The following is a 27,676-nucleotide window of genomic DNA, read 5'->3' on the forward strand; positions in this document are numbered from 1 at the left end:
TCAAGTGTTTGCTTTTGATGTGTTAGTTTTTTTACGTTTATTATGTATCTAACTCTAAATGTCAAGTATGAAGTTGAATTTACAAGTCTGGAGTACTAAGAAACAGATTACAAAATCCCTTCCCAAATATCTATCCCTGCCTGGAGAGCTTATCAGAATTCTTAATGAGTTTTTATCATTGTTGTTATTGTTTTTATTTATAGTTCTAAAACCTCTGTTAGTTTTTTAAAGAAATTATATTATTCTGCTTCAATGTAGTATTTCTTCATGTAAGGAGAAACATTTTAGTGATGATTTGTATTCATCATGTGAACTTTATGAAAGTGGAAGTTTCTAAAACTCAGTGCAATAGTGAGGATAAAATAAAGGCTCTGAATTTGTATCTTGATTGAGAATTTGTTTTTTCTCTCTGCTCCTTCATATAATCCTGTGAATTATTTTTGATTCTTGATATGAATATTGAATTATATGGTCAGAAAACAATGGAGGACTTTTAAATGTATTTTAGTCAAGACTAGTAGAGTCTATTCTTATTTTTCTCAAGAACATTTTTCTTTTGCCTATTCTCTTTCTCCTTCATATCATCACTTTTTTTATGTTGTCCTGAGATTCTGTCTGGAGCATTCTTGTCTTTGTAATTCCATGTTGTTTCAACTTAAAAAAAAAAAAAAACTTCATTAAAATTTCTCTATAGCTAAGAACTCATTACTCTGGTCTCATTTTTACAGTAAAGGCTAAGAATAATTTGTCTAGACAACTCATTTGTTTGTACTTCCTCTGCTAACATTGCTAATCTCCACCACAATCCACAAAAAATGTCCAGTCAAAGCCACCAAAGACTTATATATTTCCAAACAAACAAAAAAGTTTCTATCCTACTCTCTTTTGATTTCTCAGTACCTCTCTGTACATTATCATCTCACCTTTTATAAATCCCTTCTCAACTTTTCACATTACCTTTCACAACAAACAATACAGTCCTGGTTTTCTCCCTAATTTATTGGCCACTCTTCAATATTCTCATTGATTTCGTAAGGTATATCAGATCTCTAAACATTAGAGTCCCTTCAAATTATGTTGTGGGTCATTATCTTTTCACTTTATATTCACTGCTTACCAAATTTTATGACCATCTGTTTGGTGATTACTTTCAAAACATATCTCCAGCCAAAACAATTTTTCTGAACCTCAGATTGGTATATTCAAATTTCTACTTGACATTTCCACTTAATCATCTCAAACTTATTGTGTGCAAAACATAAGTCTGGATTCTCTTTTTTCCAAAACCTATTACTCATTTAGTAAATGACATAACTGTCCACCAAGTTGCTAAAGCCAGAGATTTGGGGGTCATACTCCACTTATTCTTTTGCCTTACTTTCCAATCCCAACCTTGGTAAATCCTTTTCATTCTGTCTCTAAAGTATATCTGATACCCCTTTACTTTTCTTCGTTTCCACTGCATCCTTTTTAAAGCCACCATCATTTTTTTAATGCAGTTGTCTCAGTGACGTCTTAGATGATCCTCCTGTGTCCTTTCTTTCCCCTCTAAAATCTACTTAAAATATAGGAACAAGAGTGATCTTTAAAATGAAAAGAACCGGGGCTCCTGGGTGGCTCAGTTGGTTAAGCATCTGTCTTTGGCTCAGGTCATGATCCTGAGGTCCTGGGATGGAGCCCTGCAAAATAAAATGAAAAGAACCGATCATATCATTCTCCTGGGTGGGTTCTTGATGACCAAGACCCTTTGATTCTAACTAAGCTCTTCCTTCTTTCCACTCTAATCTTAGGCCAATCATCCTTCATTTACCTTGTTCCATTCTACTTTGACCTTCCACCACTTAAAATATGCCTACTGTCAGGCAGCCCGGGTGGCTCAGCAGTTTAGTGCCGCCTTCAGCCCAGGGTGTGATCCTGGAGACCCGGGACCGAGTCCCATGTCGGGCTCCCTGCGTGAAGCCTGCTTCTCCCTCGGCCTGTGTCTCTGCCTCTCTCTCTCTCTCTCTGTATCTCATGAATAAATAAATAAAATCTTAAAAAAATAAAATAAAATATATAAAATATGTCTACTGTCTTTCTTCTTAAGGGTTTTACTGTTTCCTCTTTTGGGAATGTTTATTCCTAGCTATTTGCTTGTCTGCTCTAATTTTTCCATTCCAACTTAAAAACTGTCTCCACCTTGACTTACCTGATCACTTTACCTAATCAGAGCCTCTGTTCATATTTTCTATTTCAACATTCTTTTTATTTATCTTCCAACATGGCCGTTATAAATTTACTTGAATCTCAGAGACTGTATCTGTCTTATTTACCTTTCCCTTTCAGTCTTTCACTATGCTATGGGATGAATGTTTGTGTTACCCTAAAATTCATATGTTGAAGCCTAAAGCTAGTGCAGTGGTATTTGGAGGTGGGGCCTTTAGAAGGTAATTAGGTCATGAGGGTACAGCTCTCATTCATGGGATTAATGACTTTGTAAGAAAAAAACAAGAGAAAGATGGTTTCTCTCTCTCTCTGCTCTCTGTCATGTGAGGATACATAAAGAAGGCTCTCTGGAAACCAGTTTTGGGCCCTCACCAAAACTAAATCTACAGGCACCTTTGTCTTAGACTTACCAGCCTCCAACGCTATGAGAAATAAATGTTTGTTGTTTAAGCCATTCAGTTTATGGCAATTTGTTTCATCAGCATGAACAGAATAAGGTGTGCTAAATATTTTTGATAGAAAGAGGAACTTGCCAAGAATACATATAAGGCATTTCATCTTAAAAATCTGTGGACAGCAACAGTTTGGGGAGTAACTATGCTTTCATGGTCTTATTTGGCACCGAGACCTGAGAGGCTGGATGGATCTGCTTTACTAAGTCATTAGAATAAGTTCTTGGTATTTCTCTGTAGTCTATGCATTCTACCTGGAAATGATTTATGGATGGACTTTTAATTTCTGTAAACTGCCTAAAATTACATGACGTTTTGTGAATTGTTTATTATGAGCATTTGCCCAAGATGAGCTTTTCAGTAAATTTCCATAGCTTATTACAGAAGTTGCAGAAAAAAAAAGTTCAATTAAAAATGATTAATAGTCACTAAAATCACTGTCATGAATTTTGAACATTACTCTGGGCCCTCAATCTAATATTCTTTCTTTCTTTTTTTGGTAAGTATGTATACACCTAGAAGCCAATATGCAATTACATAAAGAATGTTGATTTTGAATCTTCAGAACCTAGTGAAGAATCCTGCTTTTACTAATTACTTGGCTAAAGTTGAGCAACTTACTGAAACCCAGTTCCACTGTATGTACAGTGAATCTAATAACATCTATTTTGCAGACTAATTCTGAGAATTAGAGAAAATATATACTAAGCACATAATATAGTACCTAGTAGGAATTAGTGATCATCCAATATTGAAAAGCATTGATATTGTTATAATAATAATCCTGTATTCATCAACTCATTCTGCTTATAATTTCATGTCTAGAATGTATCCACATGACTCAGAAATGTGAACTTTGTACCTGATATACTGTTAAACAGCCTAGACTTGGTAAAGTTTCTGCCACTAAGCTTGTATATATGCATATATATGTATGTATATGTATTTTACCTACTAATTGAGTTTACCACTCTCCTTAAAACTTAAAAATTCCCAGCCCTGTTTTGTGCTCAAGGATGCTTACTCCTACACATGGCATCACCCAGGCCCTCTTGATTTCTGGCCTTTGATTGAGTTTGTTCAATTGTATTACAGGAAATCAGAGGGCTGGAGAGAACATTGAAGGTATTTATCAATCCTAATAACCTCTGTCTAATTTTGCCCAATATAAGCAATGTCAGTATTCTGTTATTGGTACTCTTGTTGGGCAGCTCTGCTTCTATGACCTCAGACTCTCTGTGAGGCTTCCATAACATCATTCCCAACCAGGAAACCTGTCACTAGTGCTCCAGTGCACAACCATACCTTGCTGTATCCCTTAATTCGGGTCAAATCTGTGTAAAAATTCTCTCATAAAAATGTGTTAGATTAAAAACTGAGTTTCTTAACAGCACTGTGAATATTACCCTACTGTGTGCAAATCAATGACCTAAGCATGTTAATTATCAAAACATCAAAGACAAAATAATTCTGCCTAGTTCTACAATCACATAAAACTTTTCATATGGCTGTGTACAGATGTGTTTTCAATGATTCAGTTCAGTCAGTGTCACACTTTTATACAGCAGATAGAAATAGGAAGCAATTTACTTTGCTGTTACAACACTCCATTGCCACTTGGAAAAGGGAAATGTGCTAAGCACAGAATGCTATCTTTCATTGTTCTCTTCTGAAAGAATGTTTCCATAATTCTTCTGAAATCAAAATATGTGTCTGTTGAATTAATGTCAGGGATTGTGTGGTAGTGATTCACTTCCTCCTACACAATTTCAAAAGAGATGGGTAAAAAAGAAAGAAAAAACAATTGCTTTCACATAAGTACTTTTGACTTAAAGCAGAATGTCAGAAATGAAAAATTAAAAAGTATATTTATAAGAAACAAATGAATCTTACAATGCTGCTGTGCATTATTTCCATTTAACTAGTCCTGAATTTTAGTAGATGCAAGGCAAGATTATTCATTTAAGTACATATAAAGATATATATATACACACATGCAAACATATACATGCATGTGCACCTTATCTTTTACATATTTTTTAATTTTTAGTATGATAAAAATATCTTCCATTAATTACCAATACTTGGAGAACACATAAAGAGATTATTTTGAAAAACTTACATATGTCATACTTTGCTTGATTAAGGTATGCAGGTAGCAAAAAGAACCTGACCATATATTATTTGCAAAATCTAGATTATTTGAAAAATAAATATATTAAAAATTTCACCACAGGGATCCCTGGGTGGCGCAGCGGTTTGGCGCCTGCCTTTGGCCCAGGGCGCGATCCTGGAGACCCAGGATCGAATCCCACATCAGGCTCCCGGTGCATGGAGCCTGCTTCTCCCTCTGCCTATGTCTCTGCCTCTCTCTCTCTCTCTGTGACTATCATAAATAAATAAAAAAAAATTAAAAAAAAAAAAAAAAAAAAAAAAAAATTTCACCACAAAAGTGAGGAAAACAAGGAAAATATAGATAAAAAAATTTGGAAATTAGTTTGAACAGGCATCTCTTTGGAGTTGATTTCTATAGTGTAGATGGAATAAAATATTTTTATCTTGATATATATTTTCTTCTTCCTTCCAACTTCTTCCTTAAGCTATTGTGAGAGCTTTATTCTCCCTATCTAGTAAAAATGTCATGAAATTTTATTTATTTAGCATATACTTATTGAGAACCTAAAGTTCACTCCTTGACTAGGGATCAATTGGGAGAAAATTACCACATGAGCTTATCATCATAAGGAACATTTAAAGTGGTAAAAAGAGTTATCAGTTGTAGTTGTCCAGAGAAATAAAAACAATAAGAGATAGATGACAGGTTGATAGATGATAGATAGATGATAGATAGATGATAGATAGATAGATAGATAGATAGATAGATAGATAGATAGATGATAGAGACAGAGGAGAAAACATTTCAAAGAATTGGCTTCTGCAATTGTGAAGGCTGGCAATTTTGAAGTCTGTAGGGTAGGCTGGAAGGTTGTAACTGTCAGTCAGGAGCTTATGCTATAGTCTTAGAGCAGAATTTCTTCTGTCTCCAGAAAATCTCAGTTTTGTTCTAAAGGACTTTCATGTGATTGGATGAGACCCATCCACATTATGGGGGAAAATTCTCCTTTACTCTAAGTCAACTGATTTTGTATATTAGCCATATGTACAAAATACTTTTACAGTGACCCCTAGATTCATGTTTTATTAAATAACTAGGGACTATAGGCCAGCCAAGTTATCATATAAAACTAACCATCAGAGGAGTAAGAAACTGATATAATAATAGCTGATATTTGAATGGTGATTTAAAATGAAATGAAATTACTTTAAAAGCCATCATCATGATTGATCTTTGTAGATCAATTACAACCCTGTTGCAGGGTTGTAACAGAGGTATTAATGTTAACAACCCAATTTTTCACCTGAGGAATATGGAGTCAAATTAGTATATACAGACCAAGTGGAATGAAAGACAATCTAAGGGGAAAAAATGATTTAAAAATTATAATGTCTCAGAGAAATCTTTAAAAAGAGAGAATCAATAAGAAAATATTTTTAAATTATAGCATACTTGTAAATATTTGGAAGGAATCAGCATGTCTGAGATAACTGATTCTCAGATCACAAAGATTTTATTTACCTATTATTCAATTAATTAATTAATTAATTCATTCATCCATTAATTTATTTTATTTCTCTTCTCTAGCCCCAGTTTTCTCATCTGTAAAATGCATATAAAGCTAGAATTGGAGAGAGGGCACCTTGGTGGCTCAGTGGTTGAGCATCTGCCTTTGGCTCAGGTCCTATTCCTGGGGTCCTGGGATCAAGTTCGGCATCAGGCTCCTTAAAACAAACAAACAAACAAACAAACCCTAGAGTTGGAGAAAAGGATCATACATCCTGTGAAGGAGAGGAAGCCCTCTTCACAGAGGGAAGATGTGGGAGGAGAGAGAAGAACACAGGGGATTGCACAAGGAAAATACTTCCTCAAAATTATTGATAGAGAAAATTAGAGAGGCTGATTTTTGTGAGTTTTTAAAACCAGCAGAGCTCAAAACTGGAGTTTCTGGATGTCCACAGCATTGCTGCTGTGGAGCCTAGCAGGCACTGCAATGCTCCTGTGGAGAAAGAGAGCAGATAGCCTGGAGAAGACAGTACAATCTGAGAATCTGTTTGGACTCACTGTGACAGACAGTTTACACTTCTTGGAGTGCATCTGGTAGAGGTGGCATTGCCTCTCTCAGAACAAGACAGCCAATGGGTACCATTTCCCTTCCCCACCCCTCAATATAGGCAGAGACACCTCCTGAGGGTGACTAACCTGGACACTGGCTCTTTTCTGTGCTTCCAAACTCCATGTGCCTGTGTTTTGATGTGAATGTCTTTCTGGGACAAACCTGTATCAGTCCCAGTACAGTGAGACCCTCCCCCAGAATACCAGCATGGATCCCTGCCAAATTAGAGTTTTAAAATTCAGCAGGCCTGTATGGCATAGACTCCAAGATACCCTATGCTGCCAGGCAGGTAGATGTCCTGGACAGACAGACAGGGGGAAGTCATCAAACTGAGAGACACCTGACACACACCAGGGGAGATTTTTCACTCTTCTGAAGGCCTTCCAGGAAAGTGGTGGGTGCAAATCTCCCTCAGCAGGTATGAAGGAGGGGACTGGCACCATTTCCCTCTCCTGTCCCTTAGTGTAAACTAACTTCAGTAAGCAGCCCACTGCCAACACTTATGGCCTAAATCCCTTATACCCAGCCCCACACCATATGCTCTGTTCCTGCTGCTTTCTTTGGATAAGTGTGCCTGAGTACCAGTGCAATAGACCCCTCCCCCTGAAGCCCAGGACAAACCCCTGCATGCACCATGCCTCCTGATTATCAGGTTCTGCAAAGCTTCAGTTTTAATGGAAATAGTGTCTGGTCTCTTTTAGCAAGCAGACCAGAGCACAGCTCTTTAAAACTCACCAAATTCTGGCAAAGGTCCAAATACCCCCCACTACAGGCAAGAAGAACCTCTGCAGAGGACTGGCCTGAGGGAAAGAGCAGCCAAAACACAGTAGCAGAGTGTACACAACACACCAGAGCCACTTCCTGAATTGCCAGACCTTAGACAGTATATGGCCTCTTCTTCATAAAAAATATTACTACCAGGAGCAGGAAACATAAAAGATTTTCCTAAAAGACAGAAGAAGACAGAGACCTAGGCAAAATGTCAGAAAGAGGAATTCATCCTAAAAGAAAAAAAAACAAGAAGAGGCCACAGCCAGGGATCTAATCAAAACGAATATAAGAATATCAGAATTTAAGGCAACAATCATAAGGATGCTAGCTGAGCTTGAGAAAAGCATAAAAGACACTAGAGAGTCCCTTGCCACAGAGATAAATGACCTAAAAACCAGTGAGGCTGGAATGGAAAATGTAATAAACAAGATTTGAAACCCACTGGGGGTAATGACCACATGGATGGAAGAAAAAGAGTAATAAATAAGTGATATAGAAGACAAAATTATGGAAAGTAATGAAGCTGAAAGGAAGAGGGAATGAAAAATACTAGATCACAATTGTAGACTTAGGGAACTCAGTGATTCCATAAAGCATAATAACATTCATATCATAGGAGTCTCAGAAAAAGAAGAGACAGGAAAGGGGGCAGAAGATTTATTTGAGGAAATTATAGCTGAAAACTTTCCTAATCTGAGGAAGCATATGGACATCCAAATCCAGGAGGCACAGAGAACTCCCATCAAAATCAACAAAAGCCAGCCAACACCAAGACATATCGTAGCTAAATTTGCAAAGTATAGAGTTAAAGGATAAAATCCTAAAAGTGGCAAGACAAAAAGGTCCTGAATTCAGAAGCAAAGACAAATAAGGTTAGCAGCAGATCTGCTGCAGAAATTTGGCAGACCAGAGAAGAGTGGCATAGTATATTCAATGTGCTGAATGGGTAAAATACGCAGCCAAGAACACTTTACCCAGCATGGATGTCATTCAGAATAGAAGGGGAAATAAAGACTTTCCCAGACAAATGAAAGCTAGAGGAGTTTCTGACTAAACCAGCCCCTCCAAACATATTAAAGGAGACTCTTTGAGTGGGAAAGAAAAACCACAAAAGTGACAAAGACTAGAAAGGAACAGAGAAGAATCTCCAGAAATGACAAAACAAGCAATAAATTGGCACTAAACTCATATCAATCAATAATTACTCTGAATGTAAATAGACTAAATGCTCCAATCAAAAGACACAGGGTGTCAGAATGGATAAAAAAACAAGATCCATCTATATGCGACCGATAAGAGATTCATTTGAGACTTAAAAAAACCTGTAGATTGAAAGTGAGGGATAGAGAATCATTCATCATACAAATAGACATCAAAAGAAAGAAAAAAAAAAAAAAAGAAGAAAGCCAGAGTACTCATAATTCTATCAGACAAACTAGATTTTAAAGCAAATACTGTATGTAACAAAATGGAAAAGGACACTATAATAATGAAAGGATCTATCCAATAAGGATACCTAACTCTGGGAAAAGAACTAGGGGTGGTGGAAGGGGAGGAGGGTGGGGGGTGGGTATGAATGGGTGACGGGCACTGAGGGGGGCACTTGACAGGATGAGCACTGGGTGTTATTCTGTATGTTGGCAAATTGAACACCAGTAAAAAATAAATTTATTATTAAAAAAGAATATCTTTATATTTATACCTACAAAAAGAATATCTTTATATTTATACCTACAAAAAGAATATCTTTATATTTATACCTACAATGTGGGAGCACCCAAATACATGGTACAAAAACAAACATGAACACCCCATTTAAATCAATTAACAGATCATCTAAGGAGAAAACCAACTAGGAAAAAATGGTTTTAAATGACACAGTGGACCAGATGGACTTAACAGATACATTCAGATCATTCCATCCTAAAACAACATTCTTTTCAAGTGTACATGGGACATTCTCTAGAACAGATTACATACTAGGTAACAAATCAAGGCTAAACAAGTACAAAAAGACTGAGGTCATATTATACCATGTATATTTGCCAACCCTAACAATAGGAAATTTGAAGTCAACCACAAGCAAAAAATTGGAAAGATGACAAATACATGGACGTTAAAGAACATCCTACTAAAGAATGAATGGGCTAACCAGGAAATTAAACAAGAAATAAATAAAAGAAATATATGGAAACAAATGAAAATGAAAATACCATGGTCCAAATCCTTTGGAATGCAGTACAAGTGGTCATAAGAGGGAAATCAGTAGCAATGCAGGCCTACAAGAAGCCAAAAAAATGTTAAATATTCAACCTAATTTTACACCTAAAGGATCTATAAAAAGGACAACAAATAAAGATTAAGTCAGCAGAGGAAGGGAAATAATAAAGATTAGAGTACAAATAAATGATATAGAAACAAAAACAAACAAAACCAATAGAATAGATTAATGAAACCGGAGCTGGTTCTTTGAAAAAATAATGAAATTGATAAAAGCCTAGCTAGACTTATCAAAAAGAAAGGAGAAGCGATCAAAATAAATAAAATCACAAATGGGAGAGAAAAAATCACAACTAACACCATAGAAATACAAATAATTATTAGAGAATATTATGAAAAATTATACGCCAATAAATTGGACAACCTGGAATAAATGGATATATTATGGAAAAGTATATGCCAATAAATTGGACAACCTGGAATAAATGGATAAATTCCTAGAAGGCAACCTACCAAAACTGAAACAGGAATACATAGAAAACTTGAACAGATGGATAACCAGCAAAAAAATGGAATAAAAAGTCTTCCAATAAACAAAAGTCCAGGGCAAGATGGCTTCCCAGGGGGAAGCCAAACATTTAATGAAGAGTTAATATCTATTCTCAAACTATTCCAAAAAATAAAAATGGAAGGAAAACTCTCAAACTCATTCTATAAGGCTAGCATGACCTTGATTCCAAAACCAGACAAATATCTCATTAAAAAGGAGAATTACAGGCCAATATCCCTGATCAAAATGGATGCAGAAATTCTCAACAAGATACTAGCAAACTGAATCCAAAAGTACATTAAAAAATTATTCACCATGATCAAGTGGAATTTATTCCTGGACTATAAGGATGGTTCAATATTCACAAATCAATCATGATGATACACCACATTAATAAAAGAAAGGAAAGAAACCATATGTTCCTCTAAATAGATGCAGAAGTATTTGACAAAGTACAGCATACATTCATGATAAAAACTCTCAACAAAATAGGCTTACAGGGAACATACCTCAACATCAAAAAGACCATATATGAAAATCCAGAGCTATATCATCCACAATCGGGAAAAACTGAGAGCTTTTCCTCTGTAGTCAGGAACAAGACAGGGATGTCCATTCTCACCACTGTTATTTAACACATACTGGAAGTCCTATGCTCAGCAATCAGCCAACAGAAAGGAAAAAAAAAAAAAAACACATGCAAATCAACAATGAAGGAGTCAAAACTTTCACTATTTGCAGACAAGATATTCTATGTAGGAAACCCAAAAGAATCCACGAAAAAATTGCTATAACTAATACACGAGTTCAGTAAAATTGCAGGGTATAAAATCAATGTACAGAAACTGTGCATTTGTATACATAAATAATGAGGCTGCAGAAAGAGAAATCAAGGAATCAATCTGATTTATAATTGCACCAAAAATTCTAACATATCTAGGAATAAACCTAACCAAAGAGATAAAAAGTCTGACTCTGAAAACTATAAAAGATTTATGCAAGAAATTGAAGATGACACAAAGAAAAGAAAAAAATCCACGTTCATGGATTGGAAGAACAAAGCTTGTTAAAATGTCTATACTCCCCAAAGCAATCAAAATACCACCAGCATTTTTCACACAGCTATAATAAACAATCTTACAATCTGTATGGAACCACAAAATATCCTGAATAGCCAAAGCAGTCTTGGAAAAGAAAAGCAAATCTGGAGACCTCAGGATTAAAGACATCTAATTATATGACAAAACTGTAGTGATCAAAACAGTATGGGACTGACATAAAAACAGACACTTAGATAAATGGAAGGGAGTAGAAAACCCAGAAATGAATCCACAACTTTATGGCCAACTAATCTATGACAAAGCAGAAAAGAATATCCAATGGAAAATAACAAAACAAAACAGTCTTTCAACAAATGGTGTTGGTAAAACTGGATAGTGGCATGCAAAATGGATGGAAGACCTAAATGTGAGACATGAAACCATAAAAATCCTCAAGCAAAACACAAGCAATATCTTTGAATCAGCCATGGCGAATTCTTGATATGTCTCTGGAGGCAAGAGAAACAAAAGAAAATATTAACTGTTGGGACTTCAAGATTAAAAGCTTCTGTATAGCAAAGGAAACAATCAACAAAACTAAAGGGTAACTTGTGGAATAGAAGATATTTGCAAATAACGTATCTGATAAAAGGATTAGCTACCATAATATATAAAGAACTTATAAAATCCAAACCCCCCCAAAATGGTTCAGAAACGGTCATAACACATGACTATACATTTTTCCAAAGAAGACATACAGATGGCTAACAGACACATGAAAATGTGCTCAACTTCATTCATCATCAGGGAAACACAAACAAAACCACAATGAGATGTAACCACACACCTGTTGAAATGGCTAAAATAAAGAACTCAGGAAACAACAGTATTTGAGGATATAGAGAAAGAGGAACCTTCTAACACTGTTGGTAGTGATTCAAACTAATGCAGCCACTGTGGAAAACAGTATGGAGGTTCCTCAAAAAGTTAGAAATAAAACTACCCTATGTTCCAGCTATGATATCACTAGGTATTTACCCAAAGCATATAAAAATTCTGATTCTAAGAGTACCTACACCCCAATGTTTATAGCAGCATTATCAACAGTATCCAAATTATTGGAGGAGTTCAAATGCCCATCACTTATATAAAAAGTGATATTATATATAATAGAACATTATTATATGGTATTATAAATGTAATATAACTATAATAGAACATTACGCAACCATCGAAAAAATGACATGGATGGAGCTAGAGTGTATTATGCTAAGCGAAATAATTGAGTTAGAAAAAGACAAATACCATATGATTTCACTAGTTTGTGGAACTTTTTTTTAAGATTTTATTTATTTATTCATGAGAGACACAGAGAGAGAGAGAGAGAGAGAGAGAGGCAGAGACACAGGCAGAGGCGAATCAGGCTCCGTGGAGGGAACCCGATGCGGGACTTGATTCCGGGACTCCAGGATCACGCCCTAGGCTGAAGGCAGGCGCTAAACTGCTGAGCCATCCAGGGAGCCCTAATTTGTGGAATTTAAGAAACAAAACATATGAAATAGTGACAAAAAGAGTGAGAGCGAGACAACCATAAAACAGACTCAACCAGAGAAAACTAAGGGCAGCTGGAAAGAAGGTGAGTGGCAGAATAGTTTAAATGGGTGATATATATTATGGAGGGTACCTGTGATGAGTACTGGATGTTTATGTAAATTAGGAATCATTAAATTCTACTCCTGAAACTAATATTACACTACATATTAACTACCTAGAATTTAAATAAAAACTTGAAACTGCAAAAAATAAAAAAAGGGAATAATTAAAGAAATTCATGTAATATACTAAATGCAGAGCTGGATATATGTTAAGCACGTAATATTTGTTCATTGTGGTTACTCTTATTGTAGTGATCTGTAAGACAAATTGACCTTTATTCACAATATAAAGCAACTCTAATTTGATTGTATGTAGTTTCACTTCTCCATTTGCAATAAAATGATTGGGAGATGTTTTAGCCAGAATTTATTAAAGGAAATGGATGTATCTGTCTTGTTCCAAAATTGATTCAATTCCTTTTTCTGTATTAATTCTCCTGTTTGACCCAGACAATTTAAGAAATCATATTATTTCACTGTTAAGTGTCAATTCCTTGATTCTTTTAACATCAATTGCAGAAAATAATGATTTTCATCAATGGTATTTCTTGGCAATAACTACATCATATACTTCTAGAATGTTAAAATATAGGAATAAATTGAATTTCTTTTAATTAATTGGTAAATACTATCTTCAGCTATTTATTATCCCCAAAATGAATTATCTCTGAGATTTTTCATGCTTGTTCAGCACTCCTCTTACTCTGAAAAGAAAACAGAATTCATTCTCAATTATCATCTCTGATTAAGATTTAAAGCAGACCTTAGGAAACCCATGTTAACCTTTGGAACTGAGTAAGAACCAAATAGTAAAATTGGTATTTTTTTCTTTGAACCTTCTTTGGCCTTCTGCTATAGATTCAAAATATAACTCTTTAAGAATGTAAGAATACACACCTGAAGTACATTTTAAAAAAGGAAGCAAAAAGGGGATCCCTGGGTGGCTAAGCTGTTTAGCGCCTGCCTCTGGCCCAGAGTGCAATCCTCAAGTCCCGGGATCGAGTCCCGCGTGGGGCTCCTGGCATGGAGCCTGCTTCTCCCTCTGCCTGTGTCTCTGCCTCTCTCTCTCTCTCTATGTCTATCATGAATAAATACATAAAATCTTTTTAAAAAAATAAAATAAAATAAAATAAAAAAGGAAGAAAAGTATAAGGCATAATTTTTTACATCTTAATAAAAATTAAGAAATTAAAAGTTTAAGGACAAGTAGGAAAATTGGTATATTACATATGGGGGACACATTATATTGTTAGCATCGACAAAATACAAATAGACAGAAAATGACAAAAACAATGAGGAAAAACCTCCTGAAAAAATAATTTGGTAAAGAATATAAATAAGCATTTAACACAAGAAAAATTATCAGTGCCTAGTAAAAACATGAAGTTTAAACTCACTTGCAGTGAAAATATAAAATTAAATAGTATTAAATACTATAATCTGCCTACTAAACTGGAAGGATTTAGTTTTAACTATTCATGGGGCTATTTATTCATATATTTGCCAGTGTAAGGGAGCAGGCAAGTAAATATGATGTAACACTGCTGGTGGTATTATAAAAAGATACAAGCATCTGGAAACCAAGGTAGAAATGGGAAGGAAAAATTCTAAGAATAACATATACCCTGTAAAAGAGAAAATCATTGTATAGAAATTTATAATTATAAAATAGAATAGAAAACCAAATTATTTGTAAAGTTATTTATCACAATATAATCTGCAATGACACAAAATAAGAAACAAAGTTTCCTCAAATATGAAATTACATAGATAAATGGCATTCATACAACTGTTCAAAGTCAAGATGTAGAGTATTATTTTGTGACTGGAGAAAACAAGTTTAGAAAGAAAGCCCAAGGGGCACCTGGGTGGTCAGCAGTTGAGCCTCTACCTTCAGCTCAGGGCGTGATCCCGGAGTTCCCAGATGGAGTCCCCATTGGGCTCCCTGCATGGAGCCTGCTTCTGCCTCTGCCTGTGTCTCTGCCTCTCTCTCTCTCTGTATCTCTCATGAATAAATAAATAATTTTTTTTAAAAAAGGAAGCCCAAAAGCAGGATATACGATAATTATGGTATGTGTCTTTATGCAAATCATCAAAAATATTTTACTCAGGAACATAGAATTATGGGTAAAATTTTGTCTGTCAATCAGCTTATTTCCCACTCAATATGAGTTAGTATCCTGCTAATGGTGCCAAATTATGAAAATGAATAAAAATGTACAAAAATATATTGGAGGAAGAACATTACCAAGCCTAAAAACATTTATTTGCATCTATTAAATGAAAATAAAAAATCAGAAATGGAATAAAAAAGATATGTCATTTACTTCTACTAGAGTTCCTGAATTAGAAAACAAATCTGAAATAAATTTATTTATAATTAGGTTTAATTTTGAGACTTTATGTGAATCTTTATGAAGATTGCTTAAGAAGCACAAATGCATAAAAATAACATATTTATTTAATTATGGCAGAAAGTAGAAAGAAAAATAACCAGCTGATTATGTAAACAGAAAATGTACTTTATGCAATATTATGGGTTTATTGAGGATTGTGTATAAAAAGACCTGTAGTCCCTTTCAGGATTATAAATGCTCATCCATAATTTCTAATGAAGTCTACTGAACTGTACACTAGGGATAATATATCTGTTTAAAAATGAATTTCTGAGCTTCCAGGGGTTTTTGATCTAAAGAAATTGCAAATTCAATTTCATTATGCATATTTGACCTCTGCCCCACTATTGTAAATGAAAAGGACGTAAGTAACTATGTTTTCTCCTGTCAAAATAAAAGTGTCATTTTGAACATTAATAAGAACTTCATCTATTGATTTAATCTTTAGCTAAATGTTGTGAACGTCTCCTTTTGGTTTTGCCACTTGACTATAAGCCTATCAATAAAATATTGATTAGAGAACAGAAAATCAATGGTTTTATTCACTATGGCCAACATAAAGACTTCATGTATCCACAGAACCAGACATATGAATAAATGAATATACTAACAATCACTCTAAAACTTTGTTGTTAGAAATTCTTAAGATATAAAAAAAAAATCTGTAGAAAACTACATGTGTACAAGCCTCTGAATATAATTTATATTTATTCTTTAGATTAATCGCACTAATTAGCTCATGAAAATCCTATTTATAATGTATCAATATTTGACTTGCTACATAAATTTCTTATTAGTTTCCCTGAATTTAGGAAAAGTGTAAATTAGATGGACACCAAAATAGGAAACTATGAAAGAGAAAGAAGAAAGAAAAGAAAAGAAAGAAAGAAAGAAAGAAAGAAAGAAAGAAAGAAAGAAAGAAAGAAAGAAAAAGAAAGAAAGAGAAAGAGACAAAGAGAAAAAGAGAAAAGAAAAGAAGCTGGCCTCAGTAGCAGAGTGAAATGCTTGTGTGAAATGAAAAATTCCAACTTTTCCTATTTTACCTTATGCTTTTTAATATATCGTGCTATTTAATCTTCTATCTGGATCAGTGCTTACCAGTCTGTTTTGAAGGTCTCTTTGCCGTACTAGATGCTTTCTGATTTAAAGGCATTCTTAGGTCATTAGTTTTATAAGTAACATTTTTTTCAGGTCACTAGGTTCTCAGAGTTCCTTTTTTATGATATATTTTACTTGATATTTCTGTACATGGTCTCTTGATAGACTCCTCTGGGTAAAAGTGAAAGAGAATAAAGGGCAAAATATGTAGGCAGTAACCTAAACAGCAATGCCAGAGTTTATTAAACACTGTATGAGCAGATACAGTGCATACGCAAATGCACTTTCTTGTGGTGAGGGGGCATTTTTTAAAGATGTGCAGATGTACGTGCCTGTGTGTGTACATGTTTGTATAGGTGCATATTGATAAGAAACTTAAAATATTTGTATTTCAATTCTAATGAGAGTTACAAAGAGGCAAGAATTACTGAAAAACAGAAATTGAAGGTGCCATTTCATGCCATTATTAGATAAATGAATAAAAAGGAAAACATATTATCCTGCATTGTTATACTCCATATAAAACAGAAATACAGAAAACATTTTTTACTTTCTTTTCTGGAAAAGGTGAGATAGATCATTTAAGTCTTTGAGGAAAATATTGTATCTGCAAGTTGTTTAAATCCTGAAGTATATTGGAAAGTATCATTTGTTTCCCATACTCTTTAATCCTTAGATGTGTAAAAAATAACCAAAATTCTGAGGTAACAAACCCATAATGTGGAGACTTATAAATAGCAGTCTCGTGAAAAAGAGCCAGGAGAAACCTAAAATGAGGAAATTTCTTTAAGTCATAAGCAGTGAGATGAACCTCATTTTGTTAAAATTGAGAGACCTGGAAATCCCTGGGTGGCTCAGCGGTTTAGCGCCTGCCTTCGGCCCAGGGTGTGATCCTGGAGTCCTGGGATGATGGAGTCCCGCCTCAGGCTCCCTGCATGGAGCCTGCTTCTCCCTCTGCCTGTGTCTCTGCCTCTCTCTCTCTCTCTCTCTCTCTCTCTCTCTGTCTCTGTGTGTGTGTGTCTCTCATGAATAAATAAATAAAATCTTTAAAAAATAATAAAAAAATAAAATTGAGAAACCTAAAAAATAAATCTGCCTGAACCAAAAATTGAGCCTGAACCAAAAATTGAGCCCTGTGTCCTAAGTTGGAGTTTCTGTAAGCAAAAGTATACTTCTCTTCCTTAAGATTTTATCTATCTATCTATCTATATCTATCTATCTATCTATCTATCTATCTATCTATCTATCATCTATCTATCTATCTATCTATATCTATCTATCTATCATCATCTATCATCTATCTATCTATCATCTATCTAGAGTGCATTTGAGTGGGGGCGGGCAAAAGAGGAAGGAGAGGGTGAGAGATAATCTTAAACTGACTCCACGTTGAGCTTGGCTCTGTGCTGAACTGGGAACCTGAAGCAGAGCCTGTGAGATCTCAGTCTCACAGCCCTGAGATCATGACCTCAGCCAAAACCAAGAGTCAGACATGACCCAATGATCCACCCATGTGTCCCAAAGGTAGAAGACTTCTAAATAAAGGAGTTCTGACTACTCAAAATATAGGAGCATAGTTATATATTATTTATTTATTTATATATATATATTTGTATATATATAGTTATATATATGTATATATATATAACTATATATATATATATATATATATATTTACCTACACTCACTCCAGAGTAGCACATACAATCAGCAGCCTGCACGTATAACTTTCTTACTTTCCATTCTTTTACACAATGGTGGTTTTCTTCTGAAATATTTGAAACTCCCGTCACAGGAGATTCCAAGGAGTTAATACCCCAAGTTCAGCTCACAATCAGTAGCAGATAGGAGATAGGAATCAATGAATAAATGTATCCATTTCCTTCTTATAGCCTCTAAGAAGTCCATTAATTTGGCCCCAGTTTCACAAAGTACAAACAACTTACATATAAATATTTCCTTGGTTGATTTTTTCCATATCATACTTTTATTCTTTTTTCAGTGTTTACTTGAACTACCTCACATAAAAATCAAACCTGAGACAATCTCCATTTGTCCACAAAGACCTTTGTGATAGCTTATAAGAATACAAACCTAATAAAATAAGAAATAGAATTAAAGTTCCTAAAATTACAAATTGCACAGCCTAGTTGAAGTAAACTTGAACATTTCAAAGCAGATATTAAAGTCATCCATTATAGAGAGAAAAAAATAAAGCTGTAATTTTTACCAATATATTATCAAAATTACAATGATATAGTTATTGAAAATCTATACCTTGAGAATTGCCCAAAAATAATTTTCTGAATATCATTATTGGATATGATCCATTTAAATGTTGGAAAAGTAGATAATTTTTTTTGGAATTATTCATTTCATTTTTTTTTGGTAAAAAAAATCCTTGTGAAAACAAAACTAAGTAATCAATATTTATGGGGGCTTTGTCTTTTTACATATTATGAAAAAATGGAACACAATTCAGATAGAGAACAGTTGCTAGTAATTAAGATATAAGTTACATGGGGACACCTGACTGCCTCAGTGATTGAGCATCTGCCTTTAGCTCAGGTTGTGATCCCAGACAGGGTCCTGGGATCGAGTCCTGCATCAGGCTTTCTGTGGGGGAGTTCCCTATGTCTCTGCCTCTCTCTCTGTGTCTCTCATGAATAAATAAATAAAATCTCTAAAACAAAAAGATATAAGTTACATGAAGGGATATAAATATATAGAAATTCATATCTTGCATATGTGTGAGGAAATTATTTAGTCTCTGATTTTCAAAATAGTGTTAAAAATCAGTATTGTCAATAAGACAGAGTAGACGCACTTTTTTCTGTTCTTCCCATCAAGTATGGGTAAAAACCGTAACACAAACATAACACACAGATAAGAATACTCTGAAATGAGGAGAGAAGAAGGCAGATTGTCCAGGGACATTTGGACCAAGGAATAGCATGGCAGTTCACTCCTTGAATTTACTTTTCATCTCATATATCCTTAATTTGGTGGTAGAGAAGTTTGCCACCCCCAAAATACCAGCAGGCAAAGAGAAGAAAACCCCAATAAAACCTTTCTCTAGCTGAAGAACCTGGAAAGGATAGCCTAGTAAAGACAGAAAACATTTAGGTGATAATTGACCTATTCTTGTCCAAGCATCATAGAATAAATTATGGACCCACCATAATGTAACTTTTGCAAGCAAAGTTTTGAATAGGGGCCACCTAATAGACTTCTACCCTCTGCTATAATGAGGCACGCCTGAGTTGTATCAGGCCAGAAGGCTGAATGATGATATCACTGGGTGATAATGAGAACTTCTGCCTCCCTCTCACCCCTCTGGTAACAATGGAGACCACATCGGGATCATACACCTGTACCCTCACCTTAGAGTCTGTTAGATTGATGTCAGAAGTGGCCTACTAAAGAGTCAGATCTTTCCCCACAGTCCAGAGATAATGAGCCATATCTCCAACTATGGGTGAAGAGGGTCATGTAAAGTGATAATGAGGCCCCTCTGACCTAACAGACAGGCCTAGTGAAGCCTCACTACACCCTGGCCAATGGCAGAGAAATGCCTCATAACTCCTAGGGTATGGACAGACGATGAGTAGAATGTGGACTTTCACCCTATTTAGCAGTAATGAGATAATATTCCCCTTTCCCTGCTGGCACAGTATCAGATGAGACCTCCAAAAGTACATAATTTAAATACAACTTAATTTAAATTAGATTCAAAGTTTCATAAAATCCCAAGTGTTCAGGATTTTTTTTTTTGAAGTTTGAGAAAGGTCTTTCTTTTTTGTGTGTGTTTTAAGTTTTTATCTTAATCCAGTTAAACATACAGTGTTATATTAGTTTCAGGTGTACAATATACTGATACAACAGTTCCATACATCATCCCATGCTCAACAGGACAAGTGCACTCCTTAATCTCCATCACCTATTTAACTGATCCCCCCCCATCCACTTCCCCTCCAGTAACCATCAGTTTTTTCTCTATGATTAAAGTCTGTGTCTTGATCTCTCTTTCTCTCTCTCTTTCTCTCATTCCTCTCATTCTCTCTTCCTCCCTCCCTTATTCCTTCCCTCCCTTTCTTCCCCATTGCTTGTTTTATTTCTCAGATTCCACATATGAGTGAAATCATATGGTATTTGTCTTTCCCTGACTGACTTATTTTGCTTAACATAATTCTCTCTAGCTCTGGCTATGTCATTGCACATGGTAAGATTTCATTCCTTTTTATAGCTGAATAATATTCACTTGTATATATATATATATATATATATATGCCACTTCTTTATCCATTCATCTGTTGATGGACAGTTAGGCAGCTTCCATCATTTGGCTATTGTAAATAATGCTGCAATCAACATAGAAGTGCATACATCCTTTTAAATTAGTGTTTTTGTATTTTTTAGTAAATACCCAGTAGTTCCATTACTGGATTGTAGGGTAATTCTGTTTTTGACCTTTTGAAGAACTTCCATAGTATTTGACATAGTGGCTACACAAGTTGGCACTCCCACCACACTGTACCAGGTTCCTTTATCTCCACGTCCTACCACCACTTGTTTTTTCTTGTATTTTTGATTTAAGCTATTTGTCAGGTGTGAGGTGGCATTACTTCATGGTTTTGATTTGCATTTCTGTGATGATTAGTGATAATGAACATTTTTTTCATGTATCTCTTGGTCTCATGTCTTCTTTGGAGAAATGTTTATTCGTGTGTTCTGTCATTTTTAATTAGATCATTTTTAGATCTTTTGGTATTGAATTTTGTAAGCTCTTTATATATTTTGGATACTAACCTTTTATCAGATGTCATTTACAAGTAGCTTCTCCCATTCCATAAGTTGGTTACATTTTAGTTTTATCAGTTGTTTCCTTTGCTGTACAGAAGCTTTTTATTTTGACATAGTCCCAATAGTTTTTGCTTTTATTTTCCAGAGATCTATCTAGAAAAAAAGTTGCTATGGCTAATGTAAAAAAAAAAAAAAAAAAAAAGTTCTGCCTGTGTACTTTTCTGGGGTTTTTATGGTATCAAGTCTCACATTGTTGTCCTTAATCTATTTACTTTTTAATATGGTGTAAAAAGAGGTCCAGTTTTTTTCTTTTGCATTTTGCTGTCTGTTTTTCCAACACCAATTGTTGAAGAGACTTTTTTTTTTAAGATTTTATTTATTTATTATTCATGAGAGATACACAGAGAGAGGCAGAGACATAGGCCGAAGCAGGCTTCATGCCAGAAGCCTGATGTGGGACTCGATCCTAGGACTCCAGGATCACGCCCTGAGCCAAAGGCAGACACTCAACCACTGAGCCACCCAGGTGTCCCAAGATTCTCTCGTCTCATTGGATATTGTTTACTGCTTTGTTGAAGATTAATTGACCATATAGTTGTATGTTCATGTCTGGGCTTACTATTCTGTTCCCCTGATTTATGTGTCTGCTTTTGTGACAGTACCATTACTGTTTTGATCACTACAGCTTTGTAATGTAACTTGAAATCTGGAATCCTAATGCCCCCAGCTTTACATTTTTTTAAGATTGCTTTGGCTATTTAGGATCTTTTGTGGTTCTATACAAACTTTAGGATTGTTTATTCTAGCTATGTGAAAAATGCTGTTGGTATTTTGATATGGGTTGCATTAACGTTTTGATTGCTTTGGGTAGTATAAACATTTTAACATTTATTCTTTCAGTCCAGGTATTTGTGGTCTTTCTGTATTTTTTTCCTGTGGTTGACTTCCAGTTTCATAGTGTTGCTGTCAGAAAAGATACATGGTATGACTTGGATCTTCTTCAATTTATTGAGACTTGTTTTGTGCCCTAATATGTGATCTATTCTGGAGAACATTCCATGTACACTTGAAAAGAATGTGTATTCTGCTGTTTGAGGATGGAATATTCTGAATATATCTGTTAAATTCATTTGGTCCTGTGTCATTCAAAGCCATTGTTTCCTTGTTGATTTTCTGTTTAGATGATTTGTCCACTGGTGTAAAACGGGTTAAAGTCCCCTACTATCGATACATTGTTATCTATTCGTTCATTGCAATTTATGTTCATTCCACTCTGCCGTTTTATTTTATCTCTTAGAACCCACCACAAGATTCAACCTGTCTATGTCAAGGTTCAAGAAGGTTTATCTGCCTTCTTTGCCATGTCCTCCAAATAGTTCAAAAACTCTTGCTGCTTCACTACTTTAGCCCTGAAACAGTACATAATAAACATTCAATAAACATTTAATGACAAAATAATTGCTAATGGTAGAATTTAAGTGATTGGGTATGTGGGTGTTCACTGGAAGTCTCTTTCATTTTTATGTATGTTTGCTAATGTTCATAATGAAATAGGAAAAACAAAATAAATATTTAAATGAACATTAATAGCTGAGAACCAGTAGTATATTCACAACTTAGAATTATATGTTTCTATGAATATATTCAAAGATCAGAAAAGGTCAATAATACTACAGTCTTCCGATTTTCTTGACAAAATATTACACAAGATCATAGAGCATTACATTGATCAGTAATGGAATCATTATGCCTGCATCCTATTCTTGTTTCTTTTCATATTTTGTAGATGAGACTAAGAACACTTTATCTTGGAAGCCATTAATAAAGTCTATTGTATGATGTACTCTCTCTCCATCTAATGAAATGATGTTTTAAAAAGATATACAGGCTACACATGTCCAAATGAAATGTAGGGCAAGACACATGTGCAATTATATATTTTCTAGTGGCCACATTTAAAAGAATAAAAAGAAATAGGTTAATTAATTTTAAGTATTTTGTTTAATACATCAATGTATAGTATTTCAACATTCATTCAATATAGAAATTGTTAATGAGTTGGTATTTTTGTTTTGTCTTTAATGCAAAGGCTCAAAACATAGTATATGTTTTCCAGCATATCTCAGTTCAAGTGCAATACATTTCAAGGGCACTATAGCCACATGATTCCTATCGTCCCATGTCCCGTGTGATCCTATGCCCACTCTATTGGACAACAGAGGCATAGACAATATGCTTAGTGCATTTAGGCTGAGACATGACTTATATTTGTAGAATTCCTAGGAATCATCAATGTACTCAGGATTCTCCAGAGTAGATATTCAATAATACTAGCCGCTAAACCATTCATTGAGTGTGGTTAAATCAAATGAATTATTTATAGAACAATACAGGGACCCAGACTTATGAGTCATTAGGCACAGGAAACCAGATGCTTTATCCAAATGCTGTAAACTCTAAGAACTAAACATTCTGAACAATATCTAACATCACTATTTATCTACACTTCTTTTTATGAATGTCAAAACTCACATTTACTATCAATTCTAAAAGTTAGACCTGGGGCTCTCCAAAATGATTTGATTTATTAGGTTTATGCTTTGTGGTGCAATAAGAAATTTATGGTAAGTTTAACATTTTATAGGACTCCTAAAAAGCCTTTTCAGGGTTTGATTTCATTTTGTGCTAGATCAGCGTTGCCAAAGGCTCATGTTTGTTTGGTTTCTGTTTCTTCCCCCACACTGTAGTATGTCAAACCAGAAACTAAGAGGACGAGATCCACATTTTCCCAAGTGGAGACCGAAAAGAATTCTCAATTTTCACTTCCTGTAGCTTATCTTATATCTGGATTTTCATAATCTAAATAAGGAAATGGTTCATTATTCTTGATTTCTCAAATTCATCATTCATACAAGACAAGCTTATAATTAAGAATATAGAAATTATTGGTGAGGAAGTGAAGGACTAGCTTGAAACCTAGAAACAAATTGTAATTTAACATAACCATCTCTGTTTTTATAAAGATGGACACAACTGCCCTCAGCAGTTTCTCTCTAACTTTTTTAGTGTGAGCTGAGCTCTGACTATGCCACTAATGAGAAAGCCAAAGTAAATGAAAAGAACTTGTGTTGTGTGTCTGTGTGTGTGTGTGTAGTGTGTTTAAAGAGATAAGAATATGAAAATGGTATATAATTAGATAAGACATTTAAGTACATTGCTGCCAGATCTTGATGGTTTTATAGGGCATTGAAAGTCTGTCAGTCCAGGTCCCCCAATATACAGGCACTATGGTGAAATTTGAAGTACAATAGGTTTAGGTGGAATAACAGCTATGAAAAATAATGGGGGGGCAAATTAGGTTTTTCCTTGTAAAATAAGAGGAATAAAAGATGATTTTCTAGATTTTTACAAGAGCAACTGGATTAATGATGGTACCGTTTGATGAGGGGAGAAAGAATAAGGAAGTAGTAGGTTTGGGAGGGAGAAAAAATAGTATTATAATGTAAAGAGTGAGATACCATTTAGGTATCCATGTGGAAACACTGAATAGACAATTAGGTATAGGAGTTTGAATCTCAAAGTAGTGGTCTAAGCTGGATATGTTTATTTTGAAAGTCATAGCTTATCAATTATACTGAAAGTGACCAAATTATACAAAATCAAGAGGTAAGCATAGGTAAGAAATTAATTATTGAAAAAAAATAATGTTCAGAGTCTTGTGTAAAGAGAACAATCTAGAAATTGAAGTTAAAAAAGAAACAACCAGTGAGGTAAGAGGTAAACCAGTGAAGTGTAGTACTTAAGAAACCAAAGTATTAGTAAGGGTTCTCCAGAAAAACAGAACCAGTAGGATATGTATAAATGAATATAAGGACCTCTGATGTCTGATATTAGTAGAAATTGAATGCCCCAGCCCTTGAAGAGAGAGAATTTTTTTCTTCCTCTACTTTTATGATCTAGTTGGGTCCTCAGTAGATTGGATGATGAGTACCCACATTGTTGAGAGAAGATTTTCTTTACTTATTCTACTGATTCAAATGCTAGTATATTCCAGAAGCACCTTTTCAGACAAACCCAGAAATATTGCTTAACCAACTGTCTAAGCATCTGTTAACCCAGTCAAATTGACACGTAAAATTAACCAACCATCACACCAAATGAAATATATATTTCAAGAAAAGACAAATGCTGTGAGAGGCATTTGTGAGTAGCCTCTGTTTCTCAGACTTGGTGAAACAATTTCTTTTAGGACTACCTTCCAAACTCAATTATTTTCAAGGTTTTGGGAAATAAATTTGGATTTTCACCTCTGGGCTTGAGTTGTCGCATATGTAAAAATACATTAAGTTACTCTGAAAAAACAAAAAGGAAAAAAAAAAGTATATCCATTAGGTTATCAACCTAAGACCACAGAAACAAAATCTGTGTCCTATTACATACTCCTCCCCTGTCTTTTCCTTGGATTTAGGATATGAAAAGATTTATAAAAATGTATCTATTACAAAGAAAAGTTATACTACTCTATTTAGAAAACAGGAAATGCCACAGTAAAATATATTTTTGACTATTTAAAGAAACATTTTCTACTCTTCTTGTCTCATTTGATGCCAGAAGGATGTTAGAATGAATGTAAGCCTGAGCATAGTTATATCTCCTCCTTGAGCATGGTTTTATAAGTATCCAATTTAGGGCAGCCCTGGTGGCTCAGTGGGTTAGCGGCTCCTTCAGCCCAGGGCATGATCCTGGAGACCTCGGGATCGAGTCCCACATCAGGCTTCCTGCATGGAGCCTGCTCCTCCCTCTACCTGTGTCTCTGCCTCTCTCTCTCTCTCTCTCTCTCTCTCTCTCTATCTCTGTATGTCTCTCATGATTAAATAAATAAAAATCTTTAGAAAAATAAGTATCCATTTTAGAATGAACATACTCCTTTTTTTTTTTGCCTTATAATTTGCAGGAGAGACTGGGGTGGTCTAGGCTTTGAAGTTAATTAGTGCCCCCTTTTCCATGACAACTAATTTCCATTGTTTTGTTGTCCTGTGTCTTATTTATGATTGAACTCAAATACCATTCCAGCTTCATGATCTTAGAATTGCTCCAAACAAACAAAAAAAATTTTAAAAATTAAATAATAAAAAAAAATAATTGCTCCAAACCAAAAGGTCTTAACTTTAGGTACTAATCAACATTTTATGGTTTTGATATGTCTCTGGTATATATTTTTTTCAGTACACTTTAAGCACGTTTAAGGAGAGCCTTCCCAGATAGCCTGTGAAAAATCAAGGCCATTTTCTCTTGTCACTGCTGTAGAGTTCTCTTTTTTTTAATTTTTTTTAAGGATTTTATTTATTTATTCACAGAGATGCAGAGAGAGAGAGAGAGAGAGAGAGAGGCAGAGACACAGGCAGAAGGAAGAAGCAGGCACCATGCAGAGAGCCTGACATGGGACTCGATCCAGAGTCTCCAGGATCACGCCGTGGGCTGCAGGCGGCGCTAAACCGCTGCACCACCAGGGCTGCCCTAGAATTCCCTTTCATTTCAGTGTCTTCCTTATGCATTAGTTCAAAAGCAATAAATGAAAAGCGTCTTGAGTTTTTTTGAAGGAAAGTTACCATTCCAAAGTTCTAGGATACTTCATTTTATTTGGGGGAAGAAGTAGCAATTTTTCACATCAATTACATACATTAGAGCAGTGTAGTTGTGTGTGTGTGTGTGTGTGTGTGTGTGTTACTGGTATTTCATTTCCCACAGAGCCTTTTAATTCACAGATATGTAATAGTCCTCAAGTTGAGTGAAGTTGGAGTTGACTGTGAAAGACAGAGCTCCTTCTACTTATACATTCCATCAAAATTGAGAGTCAGAGATCACCTAAAAGATCTTTATAATGCATTGCCAATGACATAAAGAGAATTTGTTCAAGGGTTTATTTAATATGCCATACAATGTCTTAGATTATGAGTGTTTGGAAATGTCTATGGCTCTTAGAAACCTAATTTTAACCATTGGACATAAGATATATATGAAATATTTTAAATATATATTACTACCGAGTATTTTGCACACAGTTACTAATATATACCTAATTCTGATCAAGTTGCCCAGCAAGTGCACAGTGAAAGATGCCTGCATCCAGCTGAAGGGAAGAGAACATTGGGCTTTAAAGGATGTGTCACAAAGGGTGTCAGAAAACTGTAAGGCAGGAAGTGAATGAAGGGGACACTGAAAAACTCATAATATTTACCCACGAGAGAACCAGC

The 27,676-nt window shown here is 34.9% G+C and overlaps 1 long non-coding RNA gene across 1 annotated transcript in view; it reads right to left on the reverse strand.

The window, feature by feature from the left end:
- Positions 1 to 790: 790 nt before the first annotated feature.
- Positions 791 to 27,676, reverse strand: part of LOC125752262 (uncharacterized) — a 55,630-nt gene continuing 28,744 nt past the window's right edge. The window contains exon 3 of the long non-coding RNA XR_007401309.1: positions 791 to 1,679. This is a non-coding gene — a long non-coding RNA (uncharacterized LOC125752262). The remainder of the gene's footprint in view (positions 1,680 to 27,676) is intronic.

The sequence above is a fragment of the Canis lupus genome, chromosome 12, assembly GCF_003254725.2.
Source record: "Canis lupus dingo isolate Sandy chromosome 12, ASM325472v2, whole genome shotgun sequence".
Taxonomy (NCBI): Eukaryota; Metazoa; Chordata; class Mammalia; order Carnivora; family Canidae; genus Canis; species Canis lupus.